General features: G+C 39.1%; 1 protein-coding gene across 5 annotated transcripts in view; it reads right to left on the bottom strand.

Moving 5' to 3' along the window:
- The window catches only part of TAB3 (TGF-beta activated kinase 1 (MAP3K7) binding protein 3), an 89552-nt gene that overhangs the window by 51988 nt on the left and 15830 nt on the right, over positions 1-21734 (bottom strand). The window lies entirely within an intron of this gene.

Genomic DNA, 21734 nt, shown 5'->3' with positions numbered 1-21734 from the left:
TTGAGCCCTGCCTGAGGCTCTGTGCTGACAGCGTGCAGCCTGCTTGGGATTCTCTCCCTCTCTCTCTGCCCCTCCCCTGCTAGTGTGTGTGTGCGCTCTCTCTCTCTCAATATAAATAAACTTAAGTTTAAAATTTTTTTAAATTTTTTAAAAAGCTATCAAGAGTAATTTTTCTTGCATTCCCTGGCAAACCATCAGGGGTCGCTGGAGTTCCCCATTTATACTAGTCATTAAAATTTAGTAAGTTTCAGGGGTGCCTGGGTGGTTCAGTCAGTTGAGCATCCGACTTTGGCTCCGGTCATGATCTCGTGGTTTGTGGGTTCAGACCCCATGTCGGGCTCTGTGCTGACAGCTAGCTCAGAGCCAGGAGCCTGAAGCCTGCTCCGGATTCGGTGTCTCCTCTCTCTGCCCCTCCCCTGTTCATGCTTTGCCTCTCTCTGTCTCTCAATTATAAATAAATGTAAAAAAAATTTTTTTAATTTAATGAGTTTCAGGCTCTTTAAGAGTCACAGGTCTTAAAATTTAAATGACTTCATACTGAATCTAATTTACTTTCCAGTAAAGTTAAGTAAGTTTTTAAATTTCCAAACCCCGTAAGGAGCACCACACCCTCACTGCAAAGCCCAACTTTTTGTTACCTATATCTTCTCAATAGAATTTGAAATGCTCACTCAAGACTGGGAGGTCCTCCCCATAATACAACTCACAAAATCACACCTCATTCAAAACTACGAAAAAAAAGTATGTGATCATAAGCCTCAATGAAATAACAGTCTTAGATAAAGAGGAAAGCAGGATACATACAACTCAATAATTACTTTAAATATAAATGGCCTAAAGCTCCCATAAGAAGATACAGGGTGGGTACCCATTAATAGTATGTGGACCCACGAGGCTGAATGAAGTGCCGAGGTCCAACGCCCCATGGAGCCAGTGTACCCCAGCCTTGGACGACCTGGCACAGGACTGCACCTGCTCAGCACAATCGTCGGCACGCGCAGCCTTGTGCTTGAGCTGAGGAGGTGCACCCGGGTCACGGTCTACTGCTCCTTCAGCCACTGTGCCAACGCCCACAGCTCTGAGGACACTGAACAGAGGATAAGGAGCTTCCTGCTGTCCATCACTGCCTCGGCGATACCCTATCCGCAGAACCCGCAGCCCGTGATGCTCCCCTGGTGACATTAGCTCAGGACCCCTCTACTCACCTTGCCCCAGGCCCGGCCCCGCTGGCTGCTCAGCCTCCCGCCCTCACCTGCTGTCATGGGCTTCCCTGACTGAGAGAGTCTCAGGGTCTGCCCCTGGAGGGGCCCTGACCCTTTCCCTGGGATTCCACTTCAGCTGGGCAGAGGGGAATACCCTAAGCCTACTGTTCCTGCCTGCCTTCCCCAACCTGCCTGCTGGTGGGGGAGATGCTATCCACGTTTCTAAGTGTATTCACTCGTTTTTTGTTGTTGTTGTTGAAACCAGCTAGTGACAAAGTTTTGCATTCCGGCACACACACAAAAAAAGATACAGGGTAACTGGAATTAAAAAACAAGACCAGGAGCACCTGTGTGGCTCAGCTGGTTGAACGTCCAACTTCAGCTCAGGCCATGATCTCGCAGTTCATGAGTTTGAGCCTCACAACAGGCTATCAGCTGTCAGCACAGAGCTCAGCACAGAGCTCAGCACAGAGCTCACTTTGGATCCTCTGTTCCCCACTCTCTGCCCCTCCCCCATTCATTCTCATTCTCTGTCTCTCTCAAAAATATATAAAACACTTAAAAAATAAAACAAAGAACAAGACCATACACATGTAGTCTAATAAGAGACTCACTTCAGAACTAAAGGCACATGCAGAATGAAAGTGAAAGAATGGAAAAGCATTTATCATGCAAATGGAAGTGAAAAAAAGAGCCAGGGTAGCAATACTTATATCAGACAAAATAGGCTTGAAAACAGAGACTGTAGCAAAAGACAAAGAAAGATACTACATGATGATAAAGGGAACAATAGAACAAGAAGATATGACAATTGTACATATCTATGCACCCAATACAGACACACCAAAATATATAAACCAATTATGAACAGACACAAAAGTAGAAACAGTAATACAATAATACTAGGGGACTTTAACACCCACTTACATCAATGGACAGACCATTCAGACAGAAAATTAAAAGGAAAGAGTGGCTTTAAAAGACACATTAAACCAGATGGACCTAACAGATATATACAGAACATTCCATCCCAAAACAGAATACATTCTTTTCAAGTGCACATAGAACATTCTCCAGAATAAATCACATTAGGCCATAAAACAAGTCTTAGTAAATTCAAGAAAAATAAAAACACAACAGCCATCTCTTCTGACCAAAACAATATGAAACCAGAAATCTACTACAAGAAAAAATCTGGAAAAAAAAAAAAACACCAGTACATGGAAGCTAAACATGGTACTAAACAATGGGTCAACCAAGACATCAAATGGGAAACCCAAAAATATGTGGAAACATATGAAAATGAAAATACAGTAGTCCAAAATCTTGTGGGTGGAGCAAAAGCACTTCTAAAAGAGAAGTTTATAGCCAGAGAGGTCTACCTCAAGAACACGAAAAACGCCAAATAAACAACCTAACCTTACATCTAAACAAGCTAGAAAAAAACATGGCCCAAAACTAGTAGAAGGAAATAATAAAGATTAGAGGGGGGGGAAATGACACAGAGAATAAAAATACAATAAAAAAGATCAGTAAAACCTGGAACTGGTTCTTCAAAAAGATAAAACTGATAAATGTTTAGCCCAACTCATCAAGAAAAAAAGAGAGGAGTCAAATAAATAAAATCAGAATGGGGTGCCTGGGTGGCTCAGTCGGTTGAGTGTCCAACTTTGGCTCAGGTCATGATCTCACAGTTTATGAGTTCCATCCCCAGGTCGGGCTCTGTGCCAACAGCTCAGAGCCTGGAGCCTGCTTCAGATTCTGTGTCTCCCTCTCTGCACCTCCTCCAGGTGCACTCTTCTCTCTCAAAAATAAATAAACATTAAAAAAATTTTTTTAAGAAGTAACATCAGAAATGAAGTGACTAACACTACAAAAATAAGGATTATTAAGAGACTACTACCAAAAACTATCCACCAAGAAAACCTAGAAGAGATGACTAAACTCCTGTAAGCATATAATCTTTGAAAACTGAATCAAGAAAAATAGAGTATTTAAACACAGTGATTACAAGCAATAAAATGGAATCCATAATCAGAAAACTCCCAATAAACCAAAGTCCAGGATCAGACAGCTTCATAAGTGAATTTTACCAAACATTTTAAGAGTTAATACCTATCCTGCACAAAATATTCCAAAAGACAGAAGGAAAACTTCCATATTCATTCTGAAACCAGCATTACCCTGATACCAAAACCAGAAAAGACGCTACAAGAAAACTACAGAGCAATATCCCTGAAAAACAAAGATGCAGCTGCACCTGGGTGGCTTAGTCGATTAATCATGGGACTTCAGCTCAGGTCGTGTTCTCACAATTTGAGAGTTCGATGCCTACAACAGGTGAGCTCGAGCCCTGCTTCCGGTGAGCCCCACTTCTCTCTCTCTCTCCTCCCCCCCAACCCCTGCTCCTCATGGGATACTCTCCATCCATTGCTCACCTACACCTTCTCTCAAAAGCAAAAAAAGAAAGAAAAAGCAAAAATCCTTAAGAGAATATGAGCAAATCAAATTCAACATTTTACATAAAAAAAATCATTCATTGTGATCAAGTAGGATTTATTCCAGGGATGCAAGGATGGTACAATATTAACAAATTAATGTGATACATCACAGTACCAAGAGAAAGTATAAAAACCTTTATGATCACCTCAAGAGACACAAAAAAAGCGTTTGACAGAGTACAACATCCATTCACAATAAAAACTCCGAACAAAGTAGGTTTAAGAGAGAACATACCTCAACATAATAAAGACCGTATGTGAAAAATCCACAACAGCATACTGAATGTTGAAAAAGTGAGAGCTTTTCCACTAAGATCAGAAACAGGACAAGGATGTCCACACTCAACACTATAGCTCAACACAGAACTGGAAGCCCTAGTGAGAGCACCCAGACAAGAAAAAGAAAAAAAAGGCAACAAACTGGTAGGGAGAAAGTAAACTCACTATTTGCAGATGACATAATACTACATATAGAAAACCCTAAAGATTCCACCAAAATAATTAGAATTGATAAACGAACTTCATAAACTGAAGTCTATAAAATATACAGTAATCTGTTGCATTTCTATACACTAATAATGAATTAGCAGAAAGAGAAATTAAGAAAACAATTCCATTAACAACGGCATCAAAGAGAATACCTAAGATAAACCTAACCAAGAAGGTGAAAAATCTGTACTCTGAAAACTATAAAACACTGATGAAAGAAACTCAAGAGGACACAAATGGAAGGATACTCATGCTCACAGATTACATAATTAGCATTGTGAAAATATCCATACTACCTACCCAAAGGGTTCTACACATTCAGTGCAATCCCTATTAAAATACCAAGAGCGTTTTCCACAAAACTAGAATACCACTCAACTATGGAACCACAAAAGACCTTGAATACCCAAAGCAATCGTGAGAAAGAACAAAGTGGGAGATATAAGAATCCCAGATTTCAAGATGTATTATAAAGCTGTAGGATTCAAAACAGCATAGTACTGGCACAAAAAGACACGAAGAGATAAAAAAAAAAAAAGAATAGAGAGCACAGAAATAAACCCACACTTAAAAAGTCAATTAATGTATGACAAAGGAGACAAGGGTGGGTATACAATGGGGAAAGGACAGTCTCTTCAATTAAATAGTGCTGGGAACACTGGACAGCTACATGTAAAATAATGAAACTGGACTTGTTCCTTACACTATACACAAAAATGAATTCAAAAAGGATTAAAGACCAAATTGTGAGATGTGAAAATATAAAACTCCTAGAAGAAAACATAGGCAGTAATTTCTTTGGCATTAGTCTTAGCAACATGTTTCTAGGTATGTCTCTCAGGCAAGGGAAACAAAAGCAAAATTAAACAATTGGGACTACGTTAAAATGAAAAACTTTGGCCAAACAAACGATCAACAAAAAGAAACGGCAATCTACTGAATGGGAAAAGAGATTTGCAAATGACATTAACTGATAAGGGGCTAAAATCTAAAATATATAAAGAACTACAAATGAACACCAAAAAACCCCAAATAATGTGAGGGGCACCTGGGTGGCTCAGTCAGTTGAGTGACCAACTTCAGCTCAGGTCATGATCTCATGGTCCATGAGTTCGAGCCTCACGCTGGGCTCTGTGCTGACAGCTCAGAGCCTGGAGCCTGTTTCGGAATCTGTAACTCCCTCTCTTTCTGCCCTTCCCCTGCTCACGCTCTGTCTCTGTCTCTCAAAAAATACACAAACATTAAAAAAAATTTTTTTAAATAATCTGATGACAAAATGGGCAGAATACTTGAATGGACATTTTCTCAAAGATGACACACAAACGGCTGACACATGAAAAGATGCTCAATTTTCATGGAAATGCAAATCAAAATAACAATGAGATATCACTTTACACCTATCTGTATGGCTATTATCCAAAAGACCAGGGGCACCTGGGTGGCTTATTCAGTTAAGCATCTGACTTGATTTCAGGTCAAGTCATGATCTCAAAGTAGTGAGATCCAGCACCGCATCAGACTCTGTGCTGATGTGGAGCCTGGTTAAGATTCTCAGTCTCCCTCTCCCTCTGCCCCTCCCCTGCTAAAGTGCGCATGTGCTCTCACTCAAAAACAAAAAAACAAAAAAAGAGAGACGAGAAATAACAACTGTTGGCAAGGATGTGGAGAAAAGGGGAACTTCATGCACTACTGGTGGAAATATAAACAGGCACAGCCACTGTGGAAAAGAGTATGGAGTCTCCCTCAAAAATTAAAAATAGAAATACTATAGGGGTGACTGGGTGGCTCAGTCAGTTAAGCATCTGACTTTGGCTCAGGTCATGATCTCCCCGTTTGTGAGTTCAAGCCCTGCGTTGGGCTCTGTGAGGACAGCCTGGAGCCTGGAGCCTGTTTTAGATTCTATCTCTCCTTCTCTCTGTGCCCCTCCCTGTGCCTCTCTCCCTCTCAAAAATAAATAAAAAAAACATTTAAAAAAATTGAAATACTATACAGTAATTCCACTACCAGGCACTTACCCAAAGAAAACTGAAAATACTGATCCAAAAAGATATACACACTTAAGTTTACTGCAGCATTATTTACAATAACTAAGATATGGAAGCAACCCAAGGATCCATCCATAGATGAATGAATGGAGAAGATATGGTATGTATGTATGTATGTATTTGTATGTATATGCATACATTTTATATATATATATATATATATATATAGTATATATCCACAAATATATACACACAAATACTGGACTACTATTCAAACATAAAATAATGGTATCCTACCATCTGAGACAACATGGATGGGGAAGGTATTTTACTAAGTGAAATAAGTCCAAAAAAGATAAATACCATAGGATTTCACTTACATATGGCATCTAAAGAGCAAAACAAATAATAAAACACTCTTAGATGAAGAGAACAAACTGATGGTTGCCACAAGGGAGGTGGGTGGGAGAATAGGTGAAACAAAGAGGATTAAGATGTACAATCTTCTGGGGCGCCTGGGTGGCTCAGTCAGTTGAGTGTCCCGGCTTCGGCTCAGGTCACGATCTCACGGTTCGTGAGTTCGAGCCCTGCGTCAGGCTCTGTGCTGACAGTTCATAGTCTGAAGCCTGTCTTCAGATTCTGTGTCTCTCTCTTTCTCTCTTTCTCTCAAAAATAAATGAAACTTTAAGAAAATAAATAAAAATAAAGATTTCTTTAAAAAGAAAAGATGTGCAATTTTCTAATTGTAAAACAAATCACTGAAATGAAAAGTAACAAAGGGAATATAATCAATGATATTGTAATAATGTTCTCTGGTGACAGATGGTGACTACACTTGTGCTGAGCAATGTATAGAATTGCTGAATCAATGTTATGTACCTGAAACTAATATAATGTCATACCCTAATTAAACTTCAATAAAAAAGTCTTCAGTTCCCCAATAGGCAATATTAACAACTCAAGAACTGACTAGATATTGCAGGTTAACCAAGGAGTCCTAGTGAATGAGGAAAAAATTATTCCATAGAGAAAGATTTCATTTCAGCTAATAATGGCAGAAGTGACCAAATTAGAACAATCACAATTTTATAACTTTTATTTTTTTACTTTTAAAGTAAACTCTACCCCCAATGTGGGGCTCGAATTCAAGAGTCTGACGCTCAACCAGCCAGGCACCCCTCACTTTTGTAAGTTTTAATTAAATAACTAATCCATGTAATGGTAATCAGTGGATGGTAAAAGAATTTAGGTAAAAGAGTGGGTGGGGGGGGCTTCATGAATGGATCAGGAGGTTATCACCTGAACCCTCTGATGAACCAAACTATACAAAAAAATTTTTTTAGAGAACTAGGGCACCTTGAACATGGACTAAGTATCATATAATCTATAAAAGAAATCATTAGTTGGGCTGGCTCAGTCAGTTGAGCATCCGACTTGGTGTCAGCTCAGGTCTTGATCTCACAGTTCCCAGGACAGAACCCCATGTCTGGCTGTGCACTAAAAGGCGGAGCCAGCGTGGGATTCCCTCTCTCTTTCTCTCTCTCTCTGCCCTTGTCACACTCATGAGTGCGTGCAGGTGTGTGCTCTCTCTTTCAAAATAAGTAGTTAAGGAAAAAAAAGACATCATTATCAGGTATGTTGTATATGATAATGCACTGCAGTAATGTAGAACAATGTGTTGTTTAACAGACATATTTAGGAATAAAACAATATCTTGGATATGCTATTACCATAAATTCTTAGCAAAAAAGACATCTGGAAATGTTCACAAATAAAAAGGTAAAAATAAAAGCACTGTAGTAGTCACTACAGAGTCTTTTAAGGAGAAAACATCAATGAATTCAAATTATATTTAAAAGTTGATTATTTTTACAGACTCTGTAGAATAAGAAGCTAGAGATATAAAACTAATGCAAGGGTTTTGAAGGCAGTCCGGAAATAAAACCCTTAAAAAGCTAATACCATTATATTAAAGTATCAATTTAATATTAATTATCCTATTAGTAATTATAATGATCAATATTAACATTTATAATTGATCATATGATGCACATTATTTTAAGCATTTATTGTATTATTATATGCAAGGGTCTGCAATACAATAAAGCAAGATGATGACACCCATGTCCGGTTTTTAAATTTTTTTTTTAATGTTTTATTTATTTCTAGGAGAGAGAGAGAGAGAGAGAGACAGCGTGAGCAGGGGAGGGTCAGAGAGAGAGGGAGTCACAGACTCTGAAACAGGCTCCAGGCTCTGAGCTGGCAGTCAGCACAGAGCCCGATGCGGGGCTCGAACCCATGAACCGCGGGATCATGACCTAAGCGAAAGTCGGACGCTTAACCGGCTAAGCCCCCCAGGCGCCCCACCCATGTCCGGTTTTAAAGCTTCCACTTGAGCTGGTAAAAAAGAACATACTCCATACTCTGGGTTTAGGTAAAGCCAAGTTTACTGAAGAAAAATAATCAAAGTAGACAACAGAGGAGCACCTGGGTGGCTCAGTTGATTAAGCGTCCAACTTCAGCTCAGGTCATGATCTCACGGTTTGTGGGTTCGAGCCCCGCATCAGGCTCTGTGTTGAACGTTTGCTCAGAGCCTGGAGCCTGCTTCGTATTCTGTGTCTCCTTCTCTCTCTGTCCTACTCTGCTCACACTCAGTCTCATGGTCTCTCAAAAATAAATAAATGTAAAAACAAAAAAACCAAAGTAGACAAAAGAAAAGATACAGGATTTAAAAAAAGAAAGAAAAAATGCAAATATTCTGATTAGGATAGTGAAAAGATAATGGCACCAGCCACAATACTATCAACATTTTAAAAGCTCAACAGGTTTGTCAGTGGCACAAGAGGGTAAACTACTGAATGAACTTCCAAGAAAAGAATACTTAGGGATTAAAAATAAGCAGTTCTTGAAAGAAAATAGAGTATATACAATGTGAGGAAGCCACATCCTCATACCCTTAAATTCGTAGTAATTGAACACCATATGACTGACTACTCGACCTTCACAGACCTAACGTAAGGTAACTATTCAAAGTTACCATAACAAGGGCACGGAATAGGCAATATGAGCACTATGTAGAAGCAGAAGCACCACCATATTTCTGGTGAAGCACTGACCACAAAAAGGGTCCAAGGCAGAAAAGCTTTTTGTTCTCCCAAAGATTCAGATGATCAGAACAAACAAGATTTTGGCTGGGACCTTCATCAAGAGTGATTAGAGGGGCGCCTGGGTGACTCAGTCAGTTAGGTGTCTGACTGGCTCAGGGCATGACCTCGATGTTTGTGAGTTCGAGCGCCGCGTCGGGCTCTGTGCTGACAGCTCAGAACTTGGAGCCTGCTTCAGATTCTGTGTCTTCCTCTCTTTCTACCCCTTCCTTGCTCATGCTCTGTTTCTGTCTCAAAAATAAACAAACATTAAAAAAAAATGATTAGAAAAGGTAAAGAAGCCTTACAGGAGATATCCAGTAAGGGAGTTAGAGGGTTTGGATTTAGCCATATGAATGACAAGGATGGCAAATGTGTTGGGAAGAAAAGAGGTATCTTTTTGGGAAGTGGAAAAACTGAGACAAGTCTAAAGAGAGGGAAAGGGACTGACTGTACATGTGGAGATGAGAAAGGCCTAGTGACAAAGTAAGCTTTTCCAAAAGGACAGAGAAGCTGGCAAATTCCAGAGCCTGTGGACTCACGTGCTAGAAACGGGGAGGGAGGGAGGGGGACTGAGGAGGGGATATGCAGAAGTAATCTCCCCAATGTCTCCATCTTTAGGACATGAGTCATGACGTCGTATCATTTAGTTTACAGAAATAAGAAAGCATTAACATGACACAACAGGGAAATCAGTGAGTATGTGTACACAAGTGTTAACTAGTCACAAGTGGCCAGAGACAAAGGACATATGCCATTAACCAGGTGTGGGGCCACAACAAGTCACTTCACTTCTCTTAGGCTTTGTTTCTTAATCTTTTGCTTAAAATTGCCTAAGGATCACACCTCACAAGGCTCTTGTGAAAATTACACAAAGAAGGAAAATGGTTCTCACCTGTAAAGAACCACATTCGTTCATAAGGCTGAGCACTCTCACAGGACAGCAGAGAACAATCTCAGTAGAACTACATCCTTGTTTCCTAGTTCAAAAGGACAGATATGTATTATACCTAGCAACAGGTAAACTATGACAGATGTAATGATGGTAAAAGTGCAGCTGGGAAAGCATTCTTCTCCATGAAAGAAAAAAAATTACTTGATACTGTACATTCCAATAGCTATTAAGAAGGATTTCATGTTCTGAGAGTAACTCCAGACACTATTTTTTTTTTAATTTTTAAAAAATATTTATTTTGAGGGGCACCTAGGTGGCTCAGTTGGTTAAGCGTCCGACTTTGGCTCAGGTCATGATATCGTGGTCTGTGAGTTCAAGCCTTGCGTCGAGCTCTGTATTGACAGCTCAGAGCCTGGAGCCTGCTTCAGATTCTCTGTCTCCCTCTCTCTCTCTGATGTTCCCTGGCTCGCACTCTGTTTCTCTCTCAAAATAATAAATCTTTAAAAATTATTTTCAAAAAAAGAATTCTTTAAAAAAAGTACATACTTATTTTGAGAGAGAGAGACAGAGTGCGAGCAGGAGAGAGGTAGAGAGAGAGAGAGAGACATAGAATCCGAAACAGACTCCAGACTGAGCTGACAGCACAGAGCCCGATGCAAGGCTCAAACTCACGAACAGGAGATCATGACCAGAGCCCAAATCTGACGCTCAATACACTGAGCGCCCGCCCAGGCACCTGCCCCCCCAACACTATTTTTAGCTGAAACTTAAATACAACAAATCTGTCCATTGTCAATATCTACAAACTGCCTAAGGTTGAAGAGACTTAAAATGCTACTGAGTATTCTGGTAAAATTTTATTTAGATTTATACGCATGCATACAAACTTTTAATACAAACGTACAAAAGTACCCAAGTGAGTACAATTACATAAAACAAAACTTAGAACTAGCAGCTGAGTCTGAAGCCTTAGAGAAATGTGACAAAACCACAGTGTGCCATGAAGAGCTGACAGGAGGACTTCCTCTCGCAGGTACAGCACATTAGGTGATCTGAACCAACCTTTCTGCTGAAGACATAAAAGTAGAGCTGCACAAAATCTAAGAAATGACTTTTTTAAAGGATTCAAGAGCCAACAGGATAGTGTTTTCAGATTGATAAGAGGACCAGAAAATTCAGAGAGGTGATCCCAACAATCCAGAAGAAACTGGAAGTTAAACTGCATCAGACAGCCTGACAGGGTGAAAGGGGCTAAAGGGAAATCCTGTTCCCCCAACTCCCAGTGAGCAACCTGAGGGGTGGCACCGTCAGGGCGAACCACAAATAACCAGTCTATACACGGAATCCAATTTGGCTTTGAGTCTTCTGGTTGGCCCAGAAAAATCTTGACAGAGATTAGACTAAGTAATCCTGGATTCCAAGCAGATGCCACAAAAATAAATCCTTTCTGGAAGGTATCATCCTTGGTCACAAATACTCTGTCAAATAATTTTTCAAATCCAATGCCCAGCATACAATTAAAGACAAGTGGCACGTGAGGAGACAAGAAAACAGGATCAAAAGCCACAGAAATAGCAAACAACAAAAAGAGACTCACAAAACTCCAATTACTGGAATTACCAAACAGAAAATTTTAAATTACAACTTAATCTCAATTATGAACTAAAAAACTATAGTAAATGACATAACAGGTTTTTAAAAAAAGCAAAAAGTTATTGAAAAATACAAAAACCGAAAATAAGAATTCAAGAAACAAGTTTAACGCCAGTGAGATAGTAAATCGGACAGTTGAGACAGTACATCAAAGGATAGATTGGCGGGGAAAAAAAGCTCAGAACGAAGAGAGGGTAACAAACATGAAGACATGGTAGAATGTCCACCACACAACACAGTTAACTGGAATCCCCGAAGAGGAGGCAGTATGGGGCAGAACCAATATTTAAGTAGCTGAAATTTTTTTAAAACGATGAACGATGTCAGACCATAAACTTAAGATTCTTGATGAATTCTAAGCAGATAATCAACAAAGAAAAAATTATCCTGCGAGGTGGGGATGGAGGAGAATTACTTTCTTTCTTTTTTTTTTTTAAAGCTTATTTATTTGGCGGGGGGCAGAGGCAGAAGGAGACAGATCTGAAGCAGACTCCAGGCTCCAAGCTGTCAGCAGAGAGCCTGATGCGGGGCTCGAATTCAAGAGCCATGAGATCATGACCTGAGCAGAAGTCAAAGGATTAACCAACTGAGCCACCCAGGCACCCCAAGATAGCTTAATTTGCAACAATAAAAATGGAAGCTAATAAAACAATTTAAAAAAATGTTTTAATGTTTTACCGATTTCTGAGAGAGAGAGAGAGAGAGAGAGAGAGAGAGAGAGAGAGAGAGAGAGAGACGGAGAGAGCAGGGAAGGGTCAGAGAGAGAGGGAGACACAGAATCTGAAGCAGTCTCCAGGCTCTGAGCTAGCTGTAAGCACAGCTTACAGCTGTGGGGTTCAAACTCACGAACCGTGAGATGACCTGAGCCCAAGTCAGATGCTTAACTGACTTAGCCACCCAGGTGCCCCTAATAAAACAATTTTTTATGAGCAGAAAGAAAAACAAGTGCCAATCTAGTATTCCACTGCAGAGAAAATATCCACCAAAAATGGAAATGAAGGGGGCTCCTAGGTGGCTCAGTCTGTCATGTTCAACTCTTGATTTCGGCTCAGGTTGTGATTTGATGGTGAGTTCTGGCCCTACATTGGGCTCTGTGCTGACAGCGCTGAGCCTGCTCAGGATTCTTGCTCTCTTTCTCTCTCTGCACCCCACCCCCCAATCAAAATAAGCAAACATTTAAAAAAATGTAAATGAAATATATTCTCAAATAAAAATAGAGTTCACTTCAAGCAAACCCCATTCATAAATCATAAACCAAAAGAAAACTGACCCAAATTGGAAGGTGAGAGATGCAGGAAAGAATGAAGTACCATGAGGGGCGCCTGGGTGGCTCAGTCAGTTAAGCATCCGACTTTGGCTCAGGTCATGATCTCATACTCTGTCCCATGTCCAGCTCTGTGTTGACAGCTGAGAGCGTGGGGTGTGCTTCAGATTCTGTGTCTCCCCCTCTCTGCCCCTCCCCTGCTCACACTCTATGTCTTTCTCTCACTCTCAAAAATAAGCATTAAAAAATAAGCATTAAAAAAATTTTTAAAAAATAACCATGAAAGCGTAAGTAGATTTAAAATCTAATGGAACAATGTATAAAATAATGTGTTGTGGAGTTTAAAATGTGTATAGAAACTTATCTCCAAACTCATTAAATTATATATATTAAGTATGTATGCCTTTTGTAAAAAAAATCTTTTTTACAGAAAATGAAATTACAGGACAACAGCATGTATGTCAGGAGGTGGTTAAATGGCACTAAGGAGTTTTAATGCTCTTGCTTTAACCAGGAGGAAAATAAAAGTATCACTTAACACTAGACTTTGATAAATGAAATACACATGCTGTAAGTGCTGGGGTAATCACAAAAAGAATTAAAATGAATATGAAGTATTTGAACCCATAATGGAAAAACTGATTCAAAAAATAAACTAAAGGAAGAAAAAAGAAATACAGAACAGGTAAACTGGACTGTTACAGAGATGCTGGAAGTAATCTCAAAATAACAGTAATCATATTAAATGTGTATCAATTAAAGGTTCCACGGGGCACCTGGTTGGGCAGAGTTGGTTGGGTGTCCAGCTTAACCTCAGGTCATGAACTCACAGCTGGTGGGCCCGAGCCCCGCGTCGGGCTCTGTGCTGACAGATAGCTCAGAGCCTGGAGCCTGTTTCAGATTCTGTGTCTCCCTCTCTCTCTCTGACCGTCCCCTGCTAACGCTGTCTCTGTCTCTCAGAAATAAATAAAACATTGAAGAAAAAATTTTAAAAAATGGTGCCAAGAAAGAAAAGAAAAGAAAAAAAAAAGAAAAGAAAAGAAAAAAGAAAAGAGAAGAAAAGAAAAGAAAGATTATCAGACTGGATTAAAAAAAAAAAAAAAAACCCTACAGAGGCACCTGGGAGGCTCAGTCGGTTAAGCCTCCAACTTCGGCTCAGGTCATGATCTCACGGTTCATGGGTTCGGGCCCCGCATCGGGCTCTGTGCTGACAGCTAGCTCAGAGCTTGGAGCCTGTTTCAGATTCTGTGTCTCCCTCTCTCTCTGATCCTCCCCTGCTCACGCTGTCTCTCTCTCTCTCTCTCTCTCTCTCTCTCTCTCTCACTCTCTCTCACAGAAATAAAAACATTAAAAAAAAAAAAACCCTACAAATAGATGTTGCTTTCAAGAGTCTCATCTAAAACATAACACAAAAAGATTAAAAGTAAAAGGACGTAAAAGGACAGAAAAAGACATCATGCAAACGTGAACCAAAATAAAGATGGAACAGCTAAACTGGTTTCAGACACAACATCGACATCAAAGAAAAAGCAACACTAGACTTAAAAGAGTCACTTCAAAAACGATAAAATGTTTAATTCACCAGAACAGAATGAACTAAGTTTGTATGAATTGTTATACATGGTTTCATGTTATATATACAGGTAAAATATAATTACTAGGAGAACTAGACACAGGTCACTATCATAGTGGCAGATTTAAAGATCTCTCTCGGGGCGTCTGGGTGGCTCAGTTAAGCATCCGACTTCAGATCAGGTCATGATCTCACAGGTCACTGAGTTCAAGCCCCCGTCAGGCTTTGCACTGATGGCTGTGAGCCTGGAGCCTGCTTCAGATTCTCTCTCTCTCTCTCTCTCTCTCTCTCTCTCTCTCTCTCTCCCTCCCTCCCTCCCTCACTCATGCTCTGTTTCTCTCTCTCAAGAATAAACAAATATTAAAAAAACATTTTTTTAAATAAAGATCTCTCTCAGTAGTTAAAAGAATAGGGACAAAAAATCTGTCATGATACAGATCGACACAACTCACTCACCAATGTGCACACATAGAATACTGAAACTAAGAGCTGCAGAATATATGCTTGTCAAGCACTTGCATATTTACAGAAAATGACCACATTGACCATGAAATCTTTAGAAAACTCAGACTAAAATCATTCAACGGAAGTTATCTAAGGAAAATGTGGTAAAGCCAGAAACCAATTACAAAATACGCATACTTAGAAAATTCTCATTATTACTAGAATTTAAGAAACACTTTTTAAAAATCTTTATTTTGAGAGAGAGAGAGAGAGAGAGCACGCGCGCGCACATGTAGGGAAGGGGCAGAGAGAGAGGGAGACAGAATCACAAGCAGGCTCTGTGCTGACAGTGCAAAACCCAACACAGGGCTCAATCTCACAAACTGTGAAATCATGACCTGAGCCGAAATCAAGGGACAGATGCTTAACTGACTGAGCCACCCAGATGCTCCAAGAAGTACACTTTTAAATAACCTACTGATCAAAGATGACATTACAATGGAAATTAGAAAATGATGTGAAATAATGAAACTATTATCAAATTATGGTATTCAGGTAAAGCAATACTTGAAAGTAAAATGATAGTTTAAATCCCTGTGTTGGACTGCTAGGAATTTACCCAAGGGAAACAGGAGTGCTGATCCATAGGGGCACAGGGACCCCAATGTTCATAGCACCACTCTCAACAATAGCCAAATCATGGAAAGAGCCTAAGTGTCCATCAACGGACGAATGGATCAAGAAGATGTGGTTTATCTATACAATGGAATACTACATGGCAATGAGAAAGAATGAAATCTGGCCATGTGTAGCAACATGGATTGAACTTTAGGGTGTTATGCTGAGCGAAATAAGTCAGGCAGAGAAGGACAGCTACCATATGTTTGCATGTATGAGTGGATTAGGAGGAACTTAACAGAGGACCATGGGGGAGAAGAAAGGGAAAAATCGTGGGGGAGAGGGAGGGAGGCAAACCATGAGAGACTGTTGAATGTTGAGAACTGAGGGCTGATGGGGGTGGGGGAGGGGGGAAGAGGGGTGATGGGCATGGAGGAGGGCACCTGTTGGGATGAGCGCTGGGTGTTATATGGAAACCAACTTGACAATAAACTATTTAAGAAAAATAAATAAATAAATACACAGGGGAAAAAAAAAGGAAATAAATCCCTGTGTTGGAAATCAGGTTGTGAATTAATACCTAACTACCCCTGTTAAGAAGTTCATAAAAGCAAAGTAAACTCTAAAGATGTAAAAGAAAATAATGCACATAAAAGCAGATATTAACAAAATAGAATGATTTTCTGGAAAAATTACTATAATTGCTAAACCTCCATGCAAATTATTTTTATTTTTTTTAATGTTTTTATTTAATTTTTGAGAGGCAGAGAAGCAGGCAGAGTGTATGTGTGGGGAGGGGCAGAGATAGGAGGAGACACAGAATCCAAAGCAGGCTCCAGGCTCTGACCTTTCAGCACAGAGCCCAATGCGGGGCTCGAAGCCATGAACCATGAGATCATGACCCGAGCTGAAAGTGGATGCTTAACCGACCAAGCCACTCAGGCGCCCAACCATGCAAATTATTTTTTAAAAGGGTGAAAAGATACATTTACTCAGTAATAAAAATGAAAAATGCCCCAGAGAGATAAAAATATACATTTGGACAAAAACTTGCACATGAATGTTCATGACAGCATTATTCATGATAGCCAAAAAGTAAAAAACACCCAAATGTCAATCAACTGATGAATGAATAAAATGTTATAACCATACAGTGTACTATTTTCTTACAATAAAAGTATGAAACCGACACATGTTAAATACAGATGAACCTTAGCATTATGCTCAGTGAAAGAAGCCAGTCACAAAGCAGCACATACTGTATGATTCCATTTACATGAAAATTTCAGAAGACACAAATGTATAGGGGGCAAAAAAGACTTGTGATTACCTTGGGTTGATGAGGAGGGATGGGGCTGGGGAATAATGGGGAATGAATGCTAATGGCAGGATTTCTTTTTGGGGTGATGATCATGTTCTAAAATTGATTATGATGACGGTGGACAACTCTGTGAATGTATTAAAAATCACTAAACTGTACACTCAAGTCTATTTAAAAAAATAAAAGGGAGGATTATTACTAAGCAATCTGTATAGGTTAAATGATAAGAGTATAACTATAGTGCCAATACATTTGGAACTTCAGGCAAAATAGAAAATTTTTCATAAATATATGACTTAGCAAATGATTGTAAAAAGAAATAAAGCCATATTAAGCATCTTTTCCCAACTACAATGGTATGAAACTAGAAACCAATTCCAAGAACAAAAACAGCAAACTCACAAAAATATAAAGATTAAACAACATTCTACTGAACTAACGGGTCAACAAAGAACTCAAAAGTGAAATAAAAAGAATACCATGAGACAGCAATCTACACATTTAATGCAATCCCTACCAAAATTACAACCAACATTTTTCACAGAGCTAGGACAAACAACCCTAAAATTTGTATGGAATCACAAAAGACCCCAGATTGCCAAAGCAATCTTCACAAAGAAAAAACAGAGCTAGAGGCATCACAATTCCGGACTTCAAGCTATATTACAAAGCTGTAGTCATCAAGACAATATGGTACTGGCACAGACACACAGATCCATGTAACAGAATAGAAAACCCAGAAATGAAGCCCCAATTATACAGTCAATTAGTCTTCAACACAACAAGAAAGAATACCCAATGCAAAGAAGACTCTCTCTTCAACTAATGGTGTTGGGAAAAGTGGATGGCAACATGCAGAAGAGTGAAACTAGAACACTTCCTTACACCAAACACACAAAAAAATAAAAAAGGATAAAAAACCTAAACAGGAGACCTGAAACCACAAAAATCCTAAAGAACACAAGCAGTAACTTCTCTGACATCGGCGATAGTAACTTCTTTCTAGATATGTCTCCTGAGGCAAGGGAAACAAAAGCAAAAATAAACTATTATGACTATATCAAAATAAAAATTTTTGCACAGTAAAGAACACAATAAACAAAACTAAAAGGCAATCTATTGAATGGGAGAAGATATTTGCAAATGACATATGTGATAAAGGGTTAGTATCCATAATATAAAAGAACTTATAAAACTCAACACCTGCAACACCTGGGTTGGCTCAATCGATTAAGTGTCCAACTCTTGGTTTCCGCTCAGGTCATGATCTCAGTCTGAGGGTTCGAGCCCCTTTTCAAGCTACTAGCACAGAGCCTGCTTGGGATTCTCTCTCTCTGCTCTTCCCCAATTTGCATGCACTCTCTCAAAATAAACTAAAAAAAAAAAAAAAAAAACCAAAAAACGAAAACTACATATCTCAATACTCAAGGGGCACTTGGATAGCTCAGTCAGTTCATCAGCCGACTCTTCATCTCAGCTCAGGTCATAATCTCATACATCCTGGGATTGAGCCCATGTTGGGCTCTGCACTGAATACAGAGCCTGCTTGGGATTCTCTCTCTCCCTCTTGCTGTCCCCTCCCCCACTCATGCTCAGTCTCACACTCTCAAATAAACATTAAAAAAAACACCAAAAAATATTCAATTTGAAAACAGGCAAAAGACATGAATACACATTTTTCCAAAGACATACAGATGGCCAATAGACACATGAAAAGATGCTCAACATCAATGATCATCAGAGAAATGCAAATTAAAATTACAATGAGGTATCACTTCACACCTGTCAGAATGGCTAAAATCAACAACACAAGAAACAACAGGTGCTGGCAAGAATGTAAAGAAAGAAGAACCCTCTTGCACTGTTGGTGGGAATGGAAACCATGGAAAACAGTATGGAGGTTCCTGGAATATATAATGAAATATTACTCAGTCATAAAAAAAAGAATGAAATCTTGCCATTTGCAATGACATGGGTGGAGCCAGAGAATATTATGCTCAGTGAAATAAATCAGTCAAAGATAAATAGCATATGACTTCACTCATGTGGAATTTAATAAACAAAACAAATGAGCAAAGGGAAAGAAAAGGAGAGACAAACCAAGAAACAGACTCTTAATTATAGAGAACAAACTGATGGTTACCAGAGGGGATGTCGATGGGGGGATGGGTGAAATAGGTGATGGGAATTAAGGAGGGCACTTGTGGTGAACATCTGGTGATGTATGGAAGTGTTGACTCACTACATTGTACACCTGAAACTAATTATTACACTGTATGTTAACTAACTGGAATTTAAATTAAAACTTTAATAAAAAGTACCTTGAGTCAAATGAAAATGCAAATACAATAAACCAAGATTTATGCAATGCAGCAAAATGAGTTCTAACAGAAAAGTTCAAGGCAACAAATGACTATATAAAAAAAGAAAAAAAAGAAAGATCTCAAAAAGCTTAACATTAAATCTCAATAAACTGGGAGAGGGTGGGGGTGGGGGAAGCCCAGAGTCAGGTGAATGAAGGAAATAACAAAGAACAGAGCAGAAGTAAGTAAAATAAAGACAAAAGAAGCATCAGTAAAGATCAATAAAACTAAGAGCTGGTTAAGTAAAAAGACAAAATTGAGAACTGTTAGCTAGACTCAACAACAATAAATGGTGGGCTCAAATACATAAAAATAGAAATCAAAGGATACAACATATGCCACAGAAATACAAAGGATCATAAGAGACCACAATAAACAATTACATGCAAACAAACTGAAAAACCTAGAAGAAATAGATAAATTCCTAGAAACATGCAACCTTCCAAGACTGAATCATGAAAGAATAGAAATCCTAAGTGGAACAATTGGTAGTAAGGAGATTGAATTAATAATCAAAAAACTCCCAATGAGCAAAACGCCAGGACAGACAGTGACACTAGTGAATTCTACCAAACATTCAAAGAATACCAGTCATTCTCAAACTCTTCCAAAAAAACAACAACAACAACACAAGAGAACACTTCCAGACTCATCTTACAAGGCCAGCATTATTCTGATACCAAAACTAAACAAGGACACCACAACTGAAGAAAACTATAGACCAGTATCATTGATGAACATAGATGCAAAATCCTCAACAAAATATTAACAAACCAAATTCAACAATACATTAAAAAGATCATACACCAGAATCAATGGGATTTATTCCAGGGACACAAGGATGCAAATAAATCAATGTTATGTATCACATTAAGAAAATAAAGGATTAAAATCATGATCATCTCAATAAATGCAAAAAAAAATTCAACATCCTTTTATGATAAAAACTCTGAGCAAAGTGAGTATAAAGGGAACACACCTCAGTATAATAAAGGACAATGTGACAAGCTCTCAGCTAATATCATACTCCAAGAGTAAACAGCTCAAAGCTTCTCCACTAAGATGAAGAACAACACAAAATGCCCACTCTCACTACTTTGATTCAATATTGTATCAGATATCTTAGCAGAGCAATTAAGGAAGAAAAAATTAAAAAGCATTCAAATTGTTAAGGAAAAAGGAAAACTGTCACTATTTGCAGATGACATGATATTATGTAGAGAAGATGGTTTGTGGGTTCAAGCCCTATGTTGGGCTCTGAGCTGTCAGCATGGAGTCTGCTTCAGAGTCTCTGTCTTGCTCTCTCTGCCCTTCCCGTTTGTACTCTCTCTCTCAAAAATATTAAAATTTTTTTAAAAATTAAGAAAACAATTCCATTTACAATTGCATCAAAAAGAATTTAAAGAGGTTAATGACCTACCTGTACTGTGAAAATTCTAAGACACTGATGAAAGAAATTGAAGACACAAATAAATGGAAAGATATTCCATGCTCATGGATTGGAAGAATATTGTGAAACTGTCCATAATCATCCAAAGCAATCTACAGAGTCAATGCAATCACTGTCAAAATACCAATGGCAGTTTTCATAGAAATAGAACAAACAATCTTAAAATTTGTAGGAATGACCTCCAAAGGACCCCAATATGGCCAAAGCAATCTTGAGAAAAAGGAACAAGGCTGGAGGCATCATACTCCCTGATTTCAAGCCAAAGCTACAGTCATCAAAACAGTATGGCATTGGCATAAAAACAAACACACAGACCAAGAGAATAGATCAGAAATAAACTCATGCAGGGGCGCCTGGGTGGCTCAGTCAGTTAGGCCTCGACCTCGGCTCAGGTCACGATCTTGCGATTTGTGAATTCGAGCCCCACATCGGGCCCTGTGCTGACAGCTAGCTCAGAGCCTGGAGTTGGTTGCATATTCTGTGTCTCCCTCTCTCCCTGACTCTCCCCTGCTCATGCTGTTTCTCTCTCAGAAAAAAATAAAACATTAAAAAAATAATAAAAAAAGAAATAAACTCATGCATATATGGTCAATTAATTTATGACAAAGGAGCCAAGAGTATATAGGGAGGAAAGGAGGGTCTCTTTGATAACCTCTGTCAGGAAAACTGGACAGCTACAGGCCAAAGAATGAAATCGGATCACTATGTTACCTCATACCCAAAAACTAACTCAAAATGGATTAAAGACTTGGGGCGCCTGGGTGGCTTAGTCGGCTAAGCGTCCGACTTTCGCTTAGGTCATGATCTCGCGGTTCGTGGGTTCGAGCCCCGCG

Source organism: Hyaena hyaena, unplaced genomic scaffold, assembly GCF_003009895.1.
Source record: "Hyaena hyaena isolate Hyena2069 unplaced genomic scaffold, ASM300989v1 scaffold_318, whole genome shotgun sequence".
In the NCBI taxonomy this organism is placed as follows: Eukaryota; Metazoa; Chordata; class Mammalia; order Carnivora; family Hyaenidae; genus Hyaena; species Hyaena hyaena.
This window is presented reverse-complemented; position numbering and strand designations above follow the sequence as displayed.